The 19,998-nt window shown below is 44.2% G+C and overlaps 1 long non-coding RNA gene across 1 annotated transcript in view; it reads right to left on the bottom strand.

Annotated features, from left to right (window-relative positions):
* Nucleotides 1-267: 267 nt before the first annotated feature.
* Nucleotides 268-19,998, bottom strand: part of LOC126198821 (uncharacterized) — a 102,121-nt gene continuing 82,390 nt past the window's right edge. Inside the window, exon 3 of the long non-coding RNA XR_007540104.1 lies at nucleotides 268-862. This is a non-coding gene — a long non-coding RNA (uncharacterized LOC126198821). The remainder of the gene's footprint in view (nucleotides 863-19,998) is intronic.

Here is a 19,998-nt window from a genome sequence, read left to right on the forward strand (position 1 = left end):
TTATCCATTAATGTACAACACAAAAACAGGGATAAGGTAAATCCAACAATGGCATTGGCCACATTCAACATCCAACACATTAGTGTTACTCAAGAAAAAGAGGGAAATGTATGCCAAGTGTGAAGTTTCACCAAATTCAAGTGATTTTATTACTTTTGCAGACCTCTTGGAAAGCCACTGAATACTAACACTGCATTTAATACAACCAGCTAATAGCATTCTCGATGGTTTTCACACTGACTAATTCATAATGTTTCACAAGGGTCTTTTGTTTTGGTCCCATACCTAAGGATTTTTAGAAACTGAGCAGAGTAGCAAGTGTAGTGAATTACATTGCTTCACACTATTTGCTGTCACCATTATTCAGATGTTCAAATAACTTACGGGTTTGCTGCTGGGTGACGTCTAACACCGCCGATATTTCGACAGGAGCACACCCTGCCATTCTCAAGGCACAAATGCCAGGAAGAAAAAATGTGCAAGTAAATTTAATACCTCGGTTCACAGAGGAGAAACAAGGAAGACATCACAAACAGAACAAGTGTCAACACAGCCAAAGATAACCAACATCAGAAATATCAATAGTTACTATTAATCAACAGGTGAGGTAGCACTGATTCTGTCCCTCTGTTTTTTGACGAGAGGCAGAGCCGGATTCCAAGCAGCATTTAAACAAAATCCACCATCTCTGTTAATAAGGTTGCTTGATAGTCTGATTTCAACAGCTTCCTTAGTATCCCAATTGCTGGACGTGCAAGCCAGAATCTCTGTGTTGTTGTATTCCATAGGATGACCGGTGTCAAGACAATGTTCTGTAATGTTCTCCCTTTTATCCTCCTTTGTGGCAGGCACAGCATGGGTTCTGAAAGTAATCAGGTTTCAACAATTTAAACAAAAGTCACATCATTTGAAGGTTAGGAACCTGTAAGAGATTTATAATTATTCCAAATGGACAAAATATTGAACAAAGAAGTGCATGTTATTTTAAGCATAACTAATGAAATCTGTGGTCATGTTTTATTATTCCCAAGAACTTAAAAATTCAATGGTTTCTGCTAAAATAAGAACAAACAGTTTATTAACTATTTATCATGTACACTGAAAACTTCGAATAAATTCTGCTAATATGTGGAGATTTTAATATTGGCTACGTTAAACCTGGAGAAAACAAAGATGAATTGCTAAATACTACTCATTCATTCCAACAATGGAAAATCCAAGATGGAATGTAGCAATACCAGATAAGGAAAGTTGCTACTCACCATATACAGGAGATGCCGAGTCGCGATAGGCACAATAAAGAGATTCACACACTCATAGCTTTTGTTCATTAAGGCCTTTGTCAGCAGTAGACGCACACATGTCTGCAGTCTCAGAGCTGAGACCACACTGCGAACAGCAACACCAGTGCATGATGGGAGTGGTGACTGTATGGGGGTAAGGAGGAGGCTGGGGGCAGGGAGGGGAAGGGATAGTATGGTGGGAGTGTCGGACAGTCAAGTGTTGCAGTTTAGACGGAGGGCAGGAGAGAAGGTGCGGAGGGGAGAGGGGTAAGTAGTGGAAAGGAGGGAAAAGAGGGAAATAAAAGAAATTAAAAGACTGGGTGTCGTGTCAAAATGACGGCTGTATAGTGCTGGAATGGGAACAGGGATGGGGCTGGATGGGTGAGAACAGTGACTAGCGAAGGTTAAGGCCAGGAGGCTTACGGGAACGTAGGATGTACTGCAGGGAAAGTTCCCACCTGCGCAATTCAGTAAAGCTGGTGCTGGTGGGAAGGATCCATATGGCACAGGCTGTGAAGCAATCATTGGGATGAGGGGTATCATGTTTGGCAGCGTGTTCAGCAACAGGGTGGTCCACTTCATTTTTGGCCAGTTTGTCAGTGGTTGTTCATGCGGACAGACAGCTTGTTGGTTGTCATGCCTACATAGAATGCAGCACAGTGGTTGCAGCTTAGCTTGTAAATCACAGGACTGGTTTCACAGGTAGCCCTGCCTTTGAAGGGATAGGTGATGTTAGTGACCTGACTGGAGTAGGTGGTGGTAGGAGGATGTATGAGACAGGTCTTGCGTCTAGGTCTATTACAGGGGTATGTGCCATGAGGTAAGGGATTGGGAGCAGGGGTTGTGTAAGGATGGATGAGTATATTGTGCAGGTTCGGTGAATGGTGGAATACCACGGTAGGAGTGGGTGGGAAGGATAATGGGTAGGACATTTCTCATTTCAGGACTTGATGAGAGGTAGTCTAAACCCTGGTGGAGAATGTAATTCAGTTGCTCCAGTCACGGATGGTACTGAGTTACGAGGGGAATGCTCCTCTGGGGCCAGACTGTGGGATTTTGGGAGGTGGTAGGAGACTGGAAAGATAAGGCACGGGAGATTTGTTTTTGTACAAGGATGGGAGGATAATTATGGGCAGTGAAGGCTTCAGTGAGACACACTGTATATTTAGAGAAGGACTGCTCATCACTGCAGATGCGACAACCACAGGTAACTAGGCTGTACAGAAGGGACTTCTTGGTATAGAATGGGTGGCAGCTGTCAAAGTGGAGGTATTGTTGGTGGTTAGTAGGTTTGATATGGACGGAGGTACTGATGTAACCATCTTTGAAGTGGAGGTCAACATCTAGGAAGGTGGCTTGTTGGTTTGAGTAGGACCAGCTGAAGGAAATGGGGGAGAAGTATCTGAGGTTCTGGAGGAATGTGAATAAGGTGTCCTCAGTTTCAATCCAGATAGGAAAGATGTCATCAATGAATCTGAACCAGGTGAGGGGTTTAGGATTCTGGGTTTTTACGAAGGATTCCTCTAGATGGCCCATTAATTGGTTAGCATAGGATGGTGCCATGCGGGTACTCACAGCTGTGCCACGTATGTGCTTGTAGGTAATGCCTTCAAAGGAGAAGTAATTGTGGGTGTGGATATGGTTGGTCATGGAGACTAGGAAGGAGGTTGTTGGCTCGGAATCCATGGGGCGTCTGGAAAGGTGGTTTTCGATAGCAGTAAGGCCATGGGCATTAGGAATGTTAGTGTATAGGGAGGTGGTATCAATAGTGATGAGCAGGGCACCATGTGGTAAAGGGAAAGGAACTGGAGAGTCGGTCAAGGAAACGGTTGGTATCTTTTATATAGGATGATACGTAATAGGTTGAAGGTGCTGGTCTACGAGAGCAGATATTCTCTCAGTGGGGGCATAGTAACCGGCCAGAATGGGGTGTCCTGGGTGGTTGGGTTTATGGACTTTAGGAAGCGTGTAGAAGGTGGGAGTGTGGGGAGTGGTAGGGGTAAGTAGAGAGATGGACTCTGGGGAGAGGTTCTGGGATGGTCCTGAGGATTTGAGTAGCTACTGGAGATCCTCCTGGATTGTTGGAATGGGATCACTGTGGCACGGTTTGTGGGTGGAAGTATCTTACAGCTGATGGAGTCCTTCTGCCACGTAATCCTTGTGGTTCAAAACAACGGTGGTGGAGCCTTTGTCAGCAGGTAGGATTATAAGATTGGGATCCGTTTTTAGATGGTGGACTGCAGTTGTTTCTGTGGATGTAAGGTTAGTATGCATGTTGAGGAATTTGGGGAATGATGGTGAGGCAAGGTTCGAGGATAAGAAATTCTGGAAAGTTAACATGGGTCGGTTTGGAGGCAGTAGGGGTGGATCACAGTTGGATGGAGGAGTGAACTGAGTTAGGCAAGGTTCAATATTGGTCTTTGGTTGAGTCATTCATTCCACTTATCCCAAGTATTTAAACTCCAACCAGGAACATTGAAAAACCAAAATCAGCTGTTGGCCAGATCTTTATAAACGTAGACAGATAATACCACTCAACACAGGTTACAGTGACCATTAAGCCGGATATGCTAACAGTGAATTTAAGCTGGCTAAGGCAATGTCCTATAAAAACTACAGTGCAAAGGCAGTTTAATGATGAAAACATAAGGCTTTTTAATTATCTTTTAAGGACTGAGCACAGATCAGTGATGTATGAAAAAATGATGGTAACAGCATGTTTAATTCCTTTCATAACACATTTCCTCACTGTTTCAATACTGGACTTCCATGGAAGTCAAGGAAAATTGGAAACAAATGCACAAATTCATGGGTAACAAAAGGGGTAAGACACTAGGCAGAAACAGTGCTAACTGAAGAACCACCTGATATACCATGAGGTTGTTAAGTTTAGAAAATACTGTAAAACTGTCTACAAAAACATCATCTAGCAAGCAAAAACACTGTATAATGATAAATTAATAACAGAATTTAAATATAAAACTGAAAGCACTTGGAAAGTCATGAAAAATTAAACTAACAACAAGCACCATTCAATAAACAAAACTGAAACTGAATCTAAATGACAAGTTGACATCAGAAACCGAAAAAAATCTGTAAATGCTTTTAATGACTATTTCAGTACAATAGCTGAAAACCTGATAAAGAACTGCCGTAGAGACAGTACTCAATGTGGAAACCATAAAAACGACGTTTCTCCACAAAGCCTCCAACACTGAAGTGCTCACACTTATAAGACGACTAAAAAATAAACTCTCCAGTGACAGTGACATCACGCCAGATTTTATTGTGAAGAATTGTGGGGAATACACTGTAGAACCATTACCTGATATAATTAAGGCATCCATTAGTAATTAACTTTTCCCTGACCACCTAAAGGTTGCTGAAGTTACTCAACTCCACAAAAAGGGACCAGAAAATTAAGTAGCTAATTACAGGCCAGTAGCACAACTCAGTACGTTTTCAAAAATATTTGAGAAATTGTTTTGCACCAGATTAGACAGTTTTTTTTTTTTTTTAAACACATTCTGTCTACTATCTGAGCATCAGCACGGATTTACAAAAGCTAAAACATCTCAACGCAACATTAAAATCATTAGATAGTATAAAAATTACTGGTATTTTTTAGATCTGTCTAAAGCTTTTGACATCATTGACCCCACCATACTCCTTCGAAAGTCAGCTAATAAAGGCGTGAGAGGAACCCCAAAACCAATGGTTAGAATCATATTTGTCAAACAGAGTGGAAAAAGTCGAAATGAAATTTGAAAAAAATTATACTAATGTTAGTCAGTCTACTGTGTACTGCTCTGAGAAAATGCCTCTTTCATATAGTATACCACAAGGCTCAATCCATTGACTCTTAGTATTTCTGCTATATACTGACGACAAACATGAACCTTACTTCAGGGCATACTACACTATTTGCAGATGACTTTTCTTGTAAGCAGCACAGACGAAGTTGACCATGATCAAAAGATTAAATTGTTTATGTCATCACTGAGTGAAAAGTAAGTTTCAGCCTCTCATCACAAAAACGAGACATCTTTGTCTTGCTCCTAAACAACCAACAGCTCTCCAGTGCAATCTCCATTAAGTTTCTTGGTATATGGCTTGAAGGAAATCTTAAAAGTCAGTTATATTTCAAATAAGGTGTCAATGGTGCATTATATTCTAAGGATACTCAGCAAAGCAAATCAGTCACAAGTGTATTATTCTTACTTTCACTTCATACTACAGTATGGGATTATATTGTGGGAGAACTCACCCTGCTTCAGAAATATTTTTAAAATGAAGGTAATATGTACAATACACAATAAGAGACGTAATGAATCATGCATGCAACATTTCAAGAAACGTGGCATTATGGCACTGCCATCTGTTTACATCTGTAGTATTACACATGCATTAAAACCTACATATTAAGCATAGACAGCCTATTAATATTAAATTAACGCATTCATAGCTATGAAACAAGACAGCAGTTTGACCTACAAATGATTCAGTCCAGAACAGCTTGTTGTCAAAAATGTGTCTTACATGTTGGGATACGGATGTATAACAACTTACCAGCTGAAATTAAAAATACCCTCTTTCTGTTGGAGAATCACTAGTTAGTAGTGATTCTCCAACAGAAAGCGGTTCCTCCTCAATGGTCTGAAGATTTTTTTTTTTTTTTTTTTTTTTTTTTTGTGGTTTTCGGGCGCACAACTTCAATGGTCATTAGCGCCCTGACTACTCTAAGAATGCACCGCGAGGCACAAGTTGACAACAACAACTAAAAGGGAAAACACAATAAAAGACAGACTGACAGGCATAGGATTAAAAAACATCATCAAATGTCCTTAGCGAGGTTTGTCAAATTGATAAAACAAAGAACACGAGCAGCTGCTCGTGGGTTATCCGCTAAAATGGCATCTAAAGTAGTAGGCAGGTTAAGATCGAGGCGCAGTGTTTTAAGATCGGGACAGGACATTAAAATGTGACTAACCGTCAGCAAGTGCCCACATGGGCAGAACGGCGCCGGCGCAGCCGTCAGCAGATGGCGATGGCTGAACCGGCAGTGTCCAATTCTTAACCTTGCTAAAACGACCTCCTCCCGCCGAGAAGGGCGTGAGGAGGACGTCCAAGCCACGGGAAGAGGTTTTAAGGCCCGAAGCTTGTTGTCGGTAAGTGCAGCCCAATCGGCATGCCACAGCGACACAACGCGCCGACAAATGACCCTGCTAAAATCGGACGAAGGGACACAACAAGAAGCTGTCCGAGGCTGGAGGACCGCAGCCTTGGCCGCGGCATCTGCAGCTTCGTTCCCAGGGATACCGACATGGCCAGGAACCCACATAAAGCTAACCGGCGTACCGACGTCCACCAGCTGCTGAAGAGAGCGTTGGATCCGGTGTACGAAAGGGTGAACCGGGTACGGATCACTGAGGCTCTGGATGGCGCTCAGGGAATCTGAGCAGATGACATAAGCAGAATGTCGGTGGCGGCAGATGTACAGAACAGCCTGGTAGAGGGCAAAGAGCTCAGCTGTGAAGACCGAACAATGGCCATGGAGCCGGTATTGGAAACTTTGTGCCCCGACAATAAAGGAACACCCGACCCCGTCATTGGTCTTAGAGCCATCCGTATAAATGAAAGTCATGTTGTTGAACTTCGAACGAAGTTCCAAAAAACGGGAGTGGTAGACCGAACTGGAGGTGACCTCTTTTGGGAGCGAGCTGAGGTCGAGGTGAACGCGGACCTGAGCCTGGAGCCAAGGTGGCGTGCGGCTCTCGCCCACTCTGAAGGTTGCAGGGAGTGAAAAATCAAGGTGTTGAAGGAGGCGACGAAAGCGAACTCCAGGGGGTAGCAAGGCAGAGACATACAACCCGTATTGAAGGTCAAGAGAGTCGTCAAAAAAGGAACGATAAGAAGGATGGTCGGGCATTGACAGTAGCCGACAGGCATACCGACAAAGCAGTATATCGCGCCGGTAGGTGAGTGGCAATTCGCCAGCGTCAGCATGAAGACTCTCTACGGGACTGGTATAAAATGCTCCGATCGCAAGTCGTAAACCCCGATGTTGTATGGAGTTGAGGCGGCGTAAGATGGATGGCCGTGCAGAGGAGTATACGAAGCTCCCATAATCCAGCTTGGAGCGGACGATCGACCGATATAGGCGAAGGAGGACGGTTCGATCCGCTCCCCACGACATACCACTGAGAACACGGAGGACATTTAAAGAACGGGTACAACGGGCGGCCAAATATGACACATGTGGAGACCAGCTAAGTTTCCTGTCAAAGGTAAGGCCTAAAAATTTGATTGTCTCCACGAGTGGGAGAGCAACGGGACCGAGTCGTAAGGACGGTGGGAGAAACTCTTTGTAGCGCCAGAAGTTAATACAGACCGTCTTCTCGGCAGAAAAACGGAAGCCATTGGCGACACTCCAGGAGTAAAGACGGTCAAGAGAACGCTGAAGACAGCGCTCCAAGACACGTGGACACTGCGCGCTGCAATAGATGGTAAAATCGTCCACGAAAAGGGAGCCTGATACATCAGCTGGGAGGCAATCCATTATTGGATTGATCGCGATGGCGAAGAGAGCGACGCTCAAAACTGAGCCCTGTGGCACCCCATTCTCCTGGCGAAAGGTGTCGGACAGGACAGAACCCACACGTACCCGAAACTGTCGATCCATTAAAAAGGAACGAATAAAAAGAGGGAGGCGACCGCGAAAGCCCCATGTATGCATGGTGCGGAGAATGCCCGCCCTCCAACAGGTGTCGTAAGCCTTCTCCAAATCAAAGAACACAGCCACGGTCGGGCGCTTCCGCAAGAAGTTATTCATGATGAAGGTCGACAAGGTAACCAGATGGTCGACAGCAGAGCGGCGCCTTCGAAATCCACATTGTACATTGGTAAGTAGGCGTCGAGACTCGAGCAGCCAAACCAATCGAGAGTTAACCATTCGCTCCATCACTTTACAGACACAGCTGGTAAGCGAGATAGGTCGATAACTGGAAGGCAAGTGCTTGTCCTTCCCCGGCTTAGGAATCGGGACAACAATAGACTCGCGCCAGCATGCGGGAACATGTCCCTCAATCCAGATGCGATTGTAAGTACGAAGAAGAAAACCTTTACCCGCAGGAGAAAGGTTCTTCAGCATCTGGATATGAATAGAATCAGGCCCTGGAGCGGAGGACCGTGATCGGCCAAGTGCGTTTTCCAGTTCCCGCATGGTGAATGGGGCATTATAACCTTCACGATTCGAGGAGCGGAAGTTAGGTGGCCTCGCCTCCTCTGCCTGTTTGCGGGGGAGGAAGGCAGGGTGGTAATGAGCGGAGCTCGAAACCTCGGCGAAAAAGCGGCCGAAGGCATTGGAGACAGCCTCAGGGGCCACAAGGACTTCATTCGCGACCTTCAAGCCAGAAATTGGGGAGTGGACCTTAGTGCCAGATAGCCGGCGCAGGCTACCCCAGACAACAGAAGAAGGAGTAGAACTGTTGAAGGTGCTGGTGAAAGCAGCCCAGCTGGCTTTCTTGCTTTCTTTAATAATACGACGACACTGAGCACGTAATCGTTTATAATTAATGCAATTCGCCACTGTAGGGTGGCGTTTAAAGGTGCGTAAAGCACGTCGACGAGCACGTAAAGCGTCCCTACATGCTGCGGTCCACCAGGGGACCGGTACGCGACGTGGAGAAGAAGTAGGGTGAGGGATGGAATATTCAGCAGCAGCGAGAATGACTTCCGTGAGGTGTGCGACCTGACGATCGCAGCTTGTGAAGGTTTGATCCTGAAAGGTCGCCCTGGAAGAGAAGAGCCCCCAGTCTGCCTTGGAGATGGTCCAACGAGAGGAGCACGGAGAGGGAGTATGCTGCAGGAGATGGATAACACACGGGAAGTGGTCGCTCGAATATGCATCAGCAAGTGCATACCACTCAAACCGGCGTGCAAGTTGGGGAGTACATATAGAGAGGTCTAAATGGGAATAGGTATGAGATGTGTCCGAAAGAAAAGTAGGGGCGCCAGTATTGAGGCAGACAAGATTGAGCTGGTTGAAAAGGTCTGCTAACAAGGAGCCCCTCGGGCAGGATGCTGGAGAGCCCCAAAGAGGATGGTGGGCATTGAAGTCTCCAGTTAACAAAAATGGTGCAGGTAGCTGAGTAATAAGTTGCGTCATGTCTGCCCTGGTAACGGCAGATGACGATGGAGCGTAAACGGTACAAAAGGAAAACGTGAAAGTGGGGAGAGTAATGCGGATGGCTACTGCCTGCAGGCCGGTGTGCAACGTGATGGGATCGTAGTAAATATCATCCCGGACCAGCAACATAACCCCTCCATGAGCTGGGATACCTACCACAGGGGGTAGGTCAAAACGCACAGAGGTGTAGTGTGCCAAGGCAATTTGATCGCATGGGCGTAGCTTCGTTTCCTGGAGGGCTACGACGAGCGGACGATGCGAGCGGAGCAGCAACTTCAAGTCCTCTCGGTTGGAGCGAATGCTGCGAATATTCCAGGTAATAAGTGCCATCGTAAGAAAAGGAAGATGAGAGAAGGGGTCACCTCGAAGGCCGCTTAGGGCCTGGCTTCGAGCGAGCACTGCCGCCGCTAGCAGGAGGCGGACAGTCATCGTCCATGGGGTCTATAGGGTCATCGGCCATCTCAGGAGGATGGCCGGGAGGGGGAGCTTCCTCCGCCGGTGAACGGCCAGACGTTCGGCTACCAGCGGTGCGGCCAGGCGAAACGGATGACGGCCTGGGGCGGCAACCGCTGGGTGGCGCAGGAGAAGAAAGGCGCCGCGGCGGAGAAGGAGAACTGTGCTTCCTATGCCCCTTTTTAGAAGGACGTTTGGTGGAAGTACCGGTCGAAGGCTGGGAGGTCGAGGAACGGAGGAAGTCTGCACGGGATGGTTCCTTCTTGAAGGCCCGTGCATCTGACTTCGGGGTCTTCGACTGAGCAGAAGCTGAGGAAGTGGCTGGTGTCTGTGGGGTGATGGGAGGAAGAGGAGACGTCGACCGCGCGATCTTAGCACTGGCCGAACGGACGACCGTGGTGCTGAAGGTCAGATCGCATGTCTGGGTTGCTACCTCCCGGGTAGTCCGAGGAGAGGCGAGGACAGTGCTGTATTTCCCCGCTGGGAGCAGCGTGGGCTTCCTACTAGCCAATAGCTTGCGAGCAGCCGAGGTGGACACTTTCTCTTTGACCCGAATTTCCTGGATACAGCGTTCTTCCTTATAGACAGGACAGTCGCGGGAGGATGCGGCATGGTCACCCTGACAGTTCACACAACGAGGAGACGGAGGTGGACAGTCACCCTCATGGGCATCCCTGCCACAAGTGACACATTTAGCCGCATTGGAACAAGACTGTCGAGTGTGATTGAAACGCTGACACTGGTAGCAGCGCGTAGGTGTCGGGACATAGGGGCGAACTGAAATGACCTCGTAGCCCGCCTTGATGCGCGATGGGAGCTTAACACTATCGAAGGTTAAGAAAAGTGTCCGGGTCGGTACAAGGTCATTGTTGACCTTTTTCATGACCCTATGGACAGCCGTCACGCCCTGCTCAGCGAGGAAAGATTGAATCTCCTCGTCAGTCAAGCCGTCGAGGGATCTAGTATAGACCACACCACGAGACGAATTCAAAGTTCGGTGAGCCTCCACCCGGACAGGGAATGTGTAAAGGAGTGTGGCCCGAAGCAGTTTTTGTGCCTGAAAGGCGCTCTCAGTTTCGAGTAATAGGGTACCGTTACGCAATCTGGTACAAGATTTGACAGATCCAGCTATGGCATCGACGCCCTTCTGGATAACGAAAGGGTTGACAGAGGAAAAATCCTTTCCTTCCTCAGATCGAGAAACGACGAGGAACTGTGGGGCAGGCGGTAGTATTTTTGTCACTGTTGGCTGGTCACGTTTCCGTTTGTGGGTCGAAGTCGAAAGCGATGGAGTAGAATCCATTGCGGAGGAATCCCCCATGATTGCCAGCGTCTCCGATGGCGCGCTCCTTCCTTGTGGGGACCCTCTCAGAGGGCACTCCCGCCTTAGGTGAATGTTTACACCTCAGGTCACACCTCCCGAGAAACAGACGGAGGGACCAATCGGCATGGTCAGAAGGTATCAGCTCAGGCAATCACCCCTCCCCGGGCCTGGCCTTTACCAGGGGGTACGCGCGTGCCTTACATGTCTACCCAGGGCGGGGACTTACGCGTTACCCCGTCACCGGCTACGCGTGCGAACGCGTGGGTCGGCCTTCAGACACGCACAGGGAGGAAGGAAGAAGAGGAAAAAGAAGAGAGAGGGAGAAAGAGGACAGACTGTCTCAAACGCCAAGGCGGAGACCAGAGAAGGCAAGGAGAAGAAGGCAATGAGAAAGCAAGGAGAAGGAGGCAAGGAGAAGGCAAGGAGAAGAAGGCAAGGAGAAGGCAAGGAGAAAAAGGCAATGAGAAGGCAAGGAGAAAAAGGCAATGAGAAGGCAAGGAGAAAAAGGCAATGAGAAGGCAAGGAGAAAAAGGCAATGAGAAGGCAAGGAGAAGTCAAGGGAAAGAGTAAGGAAGACAGTGAAGTGGAGAAGAGCAAAAAAAGGAACCAACAAAAGGAATGAAGAAACGAGAAGTGAAAAACCAAAAAGACCACGATTATAGGTCGGGAAACCGTCCGTCTCCGGACGCAGGCGGTAACTACCCCCGTGAGGGGGATGGTCTCCTTTTAGTCGCCTCTTACGACAGGCAGGAATACCTCGGGCCTATTCTAATCCCCGGACCCGCAGGGGGGGGTCTGAAGATGACCACAGTAGTGGTCGACACCGGTCACCTTGATAAATAAATTGTGATCAAGACTGTTTTTAATAGTAAATATTTATAAGACATTGATCACTGCTGTTCCTGTAATGCATTCAAAAGTAAGCTCTAATGTTTAATTCATCAGCAATAATCACTGTGTATTAAGCAAAATTAAAGATGTTTAAGGTAATTTCAATACCAAAATAGTAGATGAAATATCTTTGTTTGAGAGACTTTGTAAATAGCACAAGTCAATTTTGCAATGTGAATACATGTTATTTTTGTAATACAAATAGATACAGGAGGTGTGGCAATACAGAAGCTGGACTGGTTGTTGTGCGCATTTCCAGCTTCGTCGATGACGAAGAGAAGAATGGGGGAATTGCTTAGTCTGGCTTTGAGCCTTCTTAGAAATGGGTCATGTCTGAGCTCTATAGGAATTATGCTATGCTCTGAAGTGCAACGTGTTAACATCAAATTCCTCACAAAACCTGGAACATCCACCACAGAAACTTACGATTTGTTGAAAAAAGTTGATGGTGATCAGTATATATTTCATACACAAGTTTTTAAGCTTATTAAGAGGTTCAAGGCCAGTAGGGGAGATGTTCAAGTATAACCAAAATAAAGCCATCCCTCCACTTTGGAAACTGAAGAGAATGTGTAGAAGGTCAGTTTCCTTATTGCCGGAGGTAAGTTCTGAAATTACTCAAATGCTCAGGTGGCAGTCTTCTCGAACAATTACTGTTAGATTTTGCACAATCATCTGGGCATGACAAAGGTTTGTGCTAAAGTGGTGCCAAGAATCTTCACAAATAAACAAAAGCAACACTGAGTGGACTGCTGTGCTGACACTCTTGAAGATGTCAAAAATAGCCCCAATTATCTCAGCAAAGTAATTATGTGTGATGAAACATGGATATTCCAATATGATCCAGACACTAAGCTACAATCCATGCATGGGATGAGCCCTCAATCCCCCAGGAAAAAGGCGCGCATGAGCAAATCAAAGTTCAAAGTAATGACGATTGTTTTCTTTGAAATCCGAGGGGTTACCTACATTAATTGGATGCCTGAAGGTCAGACTGTCAAGCTTATTATGTAACTGTTCTGAAGATCCCAGTGAATGTGTGCACTGAAGGAGACGAGAGCTGTGGAGGAATCACTCATGGATTCTTCATCGGGACAATGTGCCAACCTTTAACATGATGTCTATGAAGACTTTTTGCCCAAAGACAACATTCCAGTGACAGGACATCCACTGCATTCGCCTGACCTAGCACCGTGGAACTTCTTTTCTTTCCCAAAATGGAAGTCTGCTCTTAAAGGAACCAGGTTAGAGTCTATGGATGTAGTGAAGGAGGAGAAAAAAAAGCCACCTTAATAGCACCACATGAGAAGACTTGCAGCACTAGAAAATTCGCATGGACCAGTGCTGGGATCGGGAATGGGACTACATTGAACAGGACAACAGTGCAGTAGTGTACGTTTTTCAATAAAGAGAGCGAGAGACCAGTTTCTTTGTTGCCACACCTCGTATACACTTACTGTCTACAATGTGCAATGCAACGTTGAGCAAAGGAAGTCTGCCTCAACACAAATCCTCTAAACATAGCTTTAGTCATGCTCTTTGGTTTATTTACCTTCTGCAAAGTGTGTGGGAGCTGCTGCCTGTGACAAAGTTTGTGTAGTGCATAGGATTTAACGTCACTGGAAAACACACTGTTTTCCAAAGTGATGTGTGTACTAGGAATACACTGACAGATGCTAATAACTGGAGTAATGCCTTTAATTTGAGCTCACAAAGTAAATAATTCTCTCCACATTCATTGTTTTACTTATTTCGTTTTTATTCAGTTCTTACTCATTTTGTCTTTATATCTTGCCACAGCTACACGACCCCTACATGTCCAACACTGAAGAGCTCTCCCAAAGGAGACTATAGACTGAAAATAACAGCTTGTAAGGACAAAGAGGGAAATTTGCTTACAGATAAACAAGATCTTATGGATAGATGGAGAGAATATTTCAAGGGCATTTCGGAGGGCAGTCTTACCATGAATGAGCAGCCTCTCTATTATACCGCAGATCCAGAAATAGATGTGCAAATAAAAAATACACATTAATCAATGTTCACACTCCCAAAAATGACAAAAATAATGCTAAAAATAGGGAAGAAACAGATTGTCTAGAAAATTACAAAGCACCAGAAACTGGTGAAATAACTGCAGAACTGCTAAAAAATGGGAGAACTGATCTTAATAAGTGAATCCACAAATTACTTACATTGATATGGAATTCCAGAAGAAAGAACCTTAGGCGTAATTGAACCAATACACAAAAAAGGAGACAGGACCTGCTGCTCAAATTACTGAGGAATTATCTAGATGAATGCAACCTGTCACACCTTCTCTAGTATTATCTACAACAGGTTAGCACCATGTGCAGTGTGGATTTCAGCCTAATAGGTCTACAACAGACAAAATTTTGTGTTGAGGCAAATACATCAAAAGGCGTATGAGTATAACATTGAGCTTCATAACCTCTACGTATATCTCAAGCAGGCCTTTGTTAGTTTCAATAGAACACAAATGCTAAGTGATTTGCTGCTACTTGGTACACCATTGAAGTACGTTTCACTTATTCAAGCGACATTGGCTGGTTCCAAGGCTGCAGTGCAAATGGATGGAAAACTGAACAATTAGTTTGGCATTAGTAAAGGACTGACAAGGGAACGCACTCTCTACAGTGCTTTTCAATCTGACTAAGCAGCCATGCAGAAGCTTCAGATATCTGGTTATACAATAACAAAGTTGACTCAGAAATGCACATATGCTAATGATGTCGCAATTATTAGCAGAAGAAGGGTATCACTAGAAAGGACAATATGTGAGCTGAGAGAAGCCACAGAACCTAGAGGCCTTTCTACAAATGAAATAAAGGCTAAGTAGATGAATTTCACCAGGAAGGAAAATAATAACTTGAGTAGACTATCAGCAAACTGTTTCAATTTGGAACATGTCCAGAACTTTGACTATTTGGGTTCTAATATTAACAGCACAAATTCCATGTCAACTGAAATAAAACTGCCTATCCTAAGTGGTAATAGATGCTTCCACATGTTTAAGAAATTGTTAGCATCGAGGTTATTAACTAGGCAGCTGAAGCTGCAACTATATAAGGTCATGATCAGGCCAGTTGTGACCTACAGATGTGAAGCATGGACAATATAAGGAGTGTTGACTAGCAGCAGCTCAGGATATTTGAACATAGAGTGCTGCACAAGATCTATGGGGCAGTTCAGGACAATAATGGTTTCTGGAGATCTAGGACGAATACTGAGCCGGACTGCCTCATACAAAGAGCTGCCATCATAAGAATTATGCCTGGCTTTGACACGTTCTCAGGATAAATACTGGAAGAACAACTAAAGATTTTTGGGTGGAGGCCAACCAGAAGACAACAGAGAGGAAGGCCACGAAATGGTGGATACATGATTTGGAAGAAGACATGAAATCTCTCAAGAGTCTGAGGATGGTGGAGAATCGCGCTGGAGAGGCCAGAATGGAGGAAAGATGCTGATGAGGCTAAAATCCACACAGGGTTGTAACCCCGTAATAATAATAGTAGTAGTAGTAGTAGTAGTAGTAGCAGCAGCAGCAGCAGCAGGAGTAGTAGTAGTAGTAATAATAATAATAATAATAATAATAAACCGCCATTGCTGGTCCCAAGCCCAGATCCTCATCTTACAAGTGATGAGGGAGGAGGAGGGGGAGGAGTAACAACCTCGTAAAAAAACCTGGGTCCATCTGGCTCCGGATGGTAGCACCCTGTGAGGGCCCCTGCCTAGGGTTACGGGTGAAAACCCGTCAAAGGTCTCATAGGCGGATGAGGAATTTTTAACTCCCAACGGCTGAGAGAGCGGAGGAACCAAAAATCTATAACTGCAAGCGTCTGTACCCAGATTGGGCGGCTTGTGGGCAGCGTCTGTTCCTCATGTTAGAGGCGGCTGTTTCAAGAAACCTAACGCTAACAACGTTAGTCGTATTCCTGGTAGGTTACGCAAGTAATCTCCCCAACTTTGAAGAATTTCAACAGTTACAATCTTAACGCATGATGGAAATGTCTTTCAATAACGAAACTACCCCAGGTGGCCAATTCACCGTCGGCAACGACGCAAGCAGACCCAAGGATTCTGGGGAGTCTGCAACACCATGCAAATCCAACAAGATTAAACCCAGAAAAATCTTCAACATAGCAACTCTCAACATAAACTCCCTTCTCATAGTGGGAAAACTTAAGCACCTTACAGACCAGTTACACACGGAAGACATACAAATTGTGGCGCTACAAGAAACTCGCTTCACTGATGAAAACACATTTGAATGAAACAAATTCAGAATATTTAAAGGAAAACCTGGAAAAATTGTAATGAAGAAATGCCCTCAGCTTGGCACAGCTTTTGCTGTAAACACAAAAATTCTCCTGAACTCTGTCGAACATTTTTGGTCAACATCATCGAGAACATCTTTCCTCACTTTTCGATGTGCAAATAAAAAACACACATTAATCAATGTTCACACTCCCACAAATGACAAAAATAATGCTAAAAATAGGGAAGAAACAGATGAATTCTGGGAAAACCTTAAGGATTATATATCAGAAATCCCAGAAAACAATGCAAAAATACTTCTAGGAGATTTTAACGCTCAGATTGGAAAAGAAAAGAAATTCCGCGATATTGTCGGCAACTTTCCCGCACACAAACGAACCAACAAAAATAGAGAAAGGTTAATTATGCTCTGTAAGCAGTTTAAACTCAAGCTAATGTCAACACGTTTTAAACATCTTCCCAGAAAACAAAAAACCTGGGCATCTCCGATAAAGAGTATCGGAGAATTTCAAATAGATCACGTTGCCATCTCCTCCAAATGTGAAAAAGAAATATTGAACACACGTGTCCGAAAATCTCTAAACCTAGATTCTGATCACTATCTCACGAAAATAAAAACTAAACTGATCCCACAAAACAAACAGAAAAGCAGAAACGGTGAATATAAAAACAGAAATAAAATAAATTTTGATCTTACAACCCTGAGAAATTACAACCTTAAGTCCAACTCTAACCTCAAGGATTTTCAGAAAAAACTAAAGACATTCTCCCCTTCACAAAACCTCCAAGAATTTCAGAACAACTTGATTGAGGCAACAGAAACAACCTTTCCAAAAAAGAGCAAACCGAGACACCCGTGGTGGGACAGCAACTGTAATGAAGTTCTGCATGAAAGACTTAAAGCCTGGAAAAAGTGGAACTCACATAAAACTGAAAACAACTTTGATGAATTTAAGCAAGCCAGAAAGAATGCCTCGAAAACTATTCGCAACACCAAGAAACAATATGAAAAACAACAACTGGACTCAATCGAAGAGAATTTAAAGAAATGCAACATGGCAGCATGGTACAAAACATTCAACCAGAAACTCCGAGGATACCAGTCCCCTTGCCTAAACCTTATGAGAAATAATAAGACTCTCGCCACCAACGATACTGAAAACTGAAATCCTGGCTGAATATTTTGAGACACTCCTAAACTGCCAAACAGCCATCCAGACTCTCAGTTTTACGCAACCAGAGGGAAAAGTTGGAGAATATCAAGCTGGCTTCAGACCAGGAAGATCCTGCGCCAAACAAATTTTTAACCTCAAAACAACAATGAACTATTTATCTACAAGGAGCAAGAAATATTTCATAACATTCATTGATTTCAAAAAAGCTTATGACTCAATCGATAGGGACACACTCATCAAAACACTTCGAGAATATGAAATAGATGAAACAACAATCACCATAATCAAAGAAACATTAACAAATACAACATCAAAAGTAAAATTCCAAGGAGAAATTTCACGGCATTTCGAGGTCAAAACCGGCGTCAGACAAGGAGATGCACTGTCCCCGGTACTCTTCAACTGTGTTCTGGATAAAGTCATAGCAGAATGGAGAAAACTCACGCAAAAACATGGAGTTGAGAAAGTCCAAATTGGAGGGAAGTGCTACAAAGCCATTGAAACCAACTGTTTTGCCTTCGCTGACGATCTCGCCTGTTTAGCTTACACACGAAAAGACACAATAAAACAAATAGAATTACTTAAAGAAACTGCTGAAAAAGCAGGCTTGCAAATTTCATTTGAAAAGACAGAAATCATTACAAATATCAAAAATCCACCAAAGAAAATAACTACGAAATACGGGAAAATACAGATATCTAAACATTTTAAATATCTTGGTGAACTAATTCAGCCTGTGGCAAAAGGTCATCCAGCCTGCAGAGCTAGAATACAAAAACTAGAGACAGCAACTCACTATTGCAGACAAATGTATTCAAAAAAATGAATATCCAAAAACATTAAACTCATACACTACCAGACTGTCATTAGACCGCAGATACTATATACATCAGAAACAGTGGCAAATTTTACATACGCAGAACATATAGGAAATCGTGAAAGAAGAATTGTGAGGACAATTCTTGGACACAGGAAAATAACAGATGATCAAGGCAAGCCTGTATACAGACTCAAAAGCAACAAAGAAGTGTATACGAAGTGCAGCAAAATTACAGACGAATTTAGAAAAAGAAGATGCTCCTTTTATGCTCACATCATGAGGATGAACCCGAATAGGCTTACAAAACAAATATTTTTGTACATCGCAAATCTAAAAAATAAAAATTTATGGTTTATCAACACAGAAAGAGATCTAAAAGAAATGGACATAGATCAGGAAACAATATTTAACAGAAACCTTTTTAGAAAAAAACTGAATTCATTCACGGGTTTCGGTGTGAAAATTAAGAAGACTTGTGGAACTAAATGGTCTGAAGAGAGAAAAGCCGCCTTCAGCGCAAGAATGAAAGAAGTGTGGACTGAGAGAAAGAAGACTTCCCAGAACAGAAGCACAAGAAATAACTGTTTTCACGGTCTTTAACGGCCAAATTTGTATAATAATAATAATAATAATAATAATAATAATAATAATAATCCCATGTGGAGTTTATAGTCTCCCATCGGGCACCTCCCCAGGTGGCAGATAGGGGAATGCTCTCCAGATATGGAGGGTACCGGGAAAATAAAATACCCGAGGTGGACCAAACCTATCAACCGAAATCCACAAACGTCTGCCCGGTATCCAGCGGTTATGGGTCAGCGTCTGTTCGCCTAGATGGTGCGGCTGCAGCAACCTTCTTGATCTCAACAATCGAGTCTTATTCCTCGTGATCTTTCCTTGGAAGGACTACCACCAAGTTAGTTTTCAACTTGAAAACCAAACATGATGATAACACAAGGAATGAATCCACTACCCCGGGCACCAATCCCAAGGCTGGCTTTACCTGGTCATTTGATTCTGGGGGACCAGGATTATGTTATGCCTACGGTTGAGAACCAGACGTCCAAATTATCACACACAAAACAAAGACACTTCATCGGTACATTTAATACTAATACTCTCTTCAAACTGGCAAGATCAAACAACTTCCAGACGTGCAGCAAAAATTCCAGATCAAAATCCTTTCAATCCAGGAAACACGATTTACGGACGAAAACCATTTTGACACAGACAACTACAGGATCTACAAAGGAAAACCAGCAGTTAAAACTAATGAGAAAGGACTCAAACAGCTTGCTACAGCAATTGTAGTCCACAAGTCTATCACCGACTCTCATTAACTTCCAGTGCCTCAGAATGTATATCAACGCTCTCCGTCAAATCGGCCAACAAAGCATATACCTTGATCAAGAGACACACACACACACACACACACACACACACACACACACACACACACACACACACACACACCTATAACAAGAAGCACTCCTAGACAGTGGATGACTTCTGCAAATACCTTGGAGAGACGACAAACAAAATTGCCGAGCACCATGCAATAA

The sequence above is a fragment of the Schistocerca nitens genome, chromosome 8 (genome assembly GCF_023898315.1).
Source record: "Schistocerca nitens isolate TAMUIC-IGC-003100 chromosome 8, iqSchNite1.1, whole genome shotgun sequence".
Lineage (NCBI taxonomy): Eukaryota > Metazoa > Arthropoda > Insecta > Orthoptera > Acrididae > Schistocerca > Schistocerca nitens.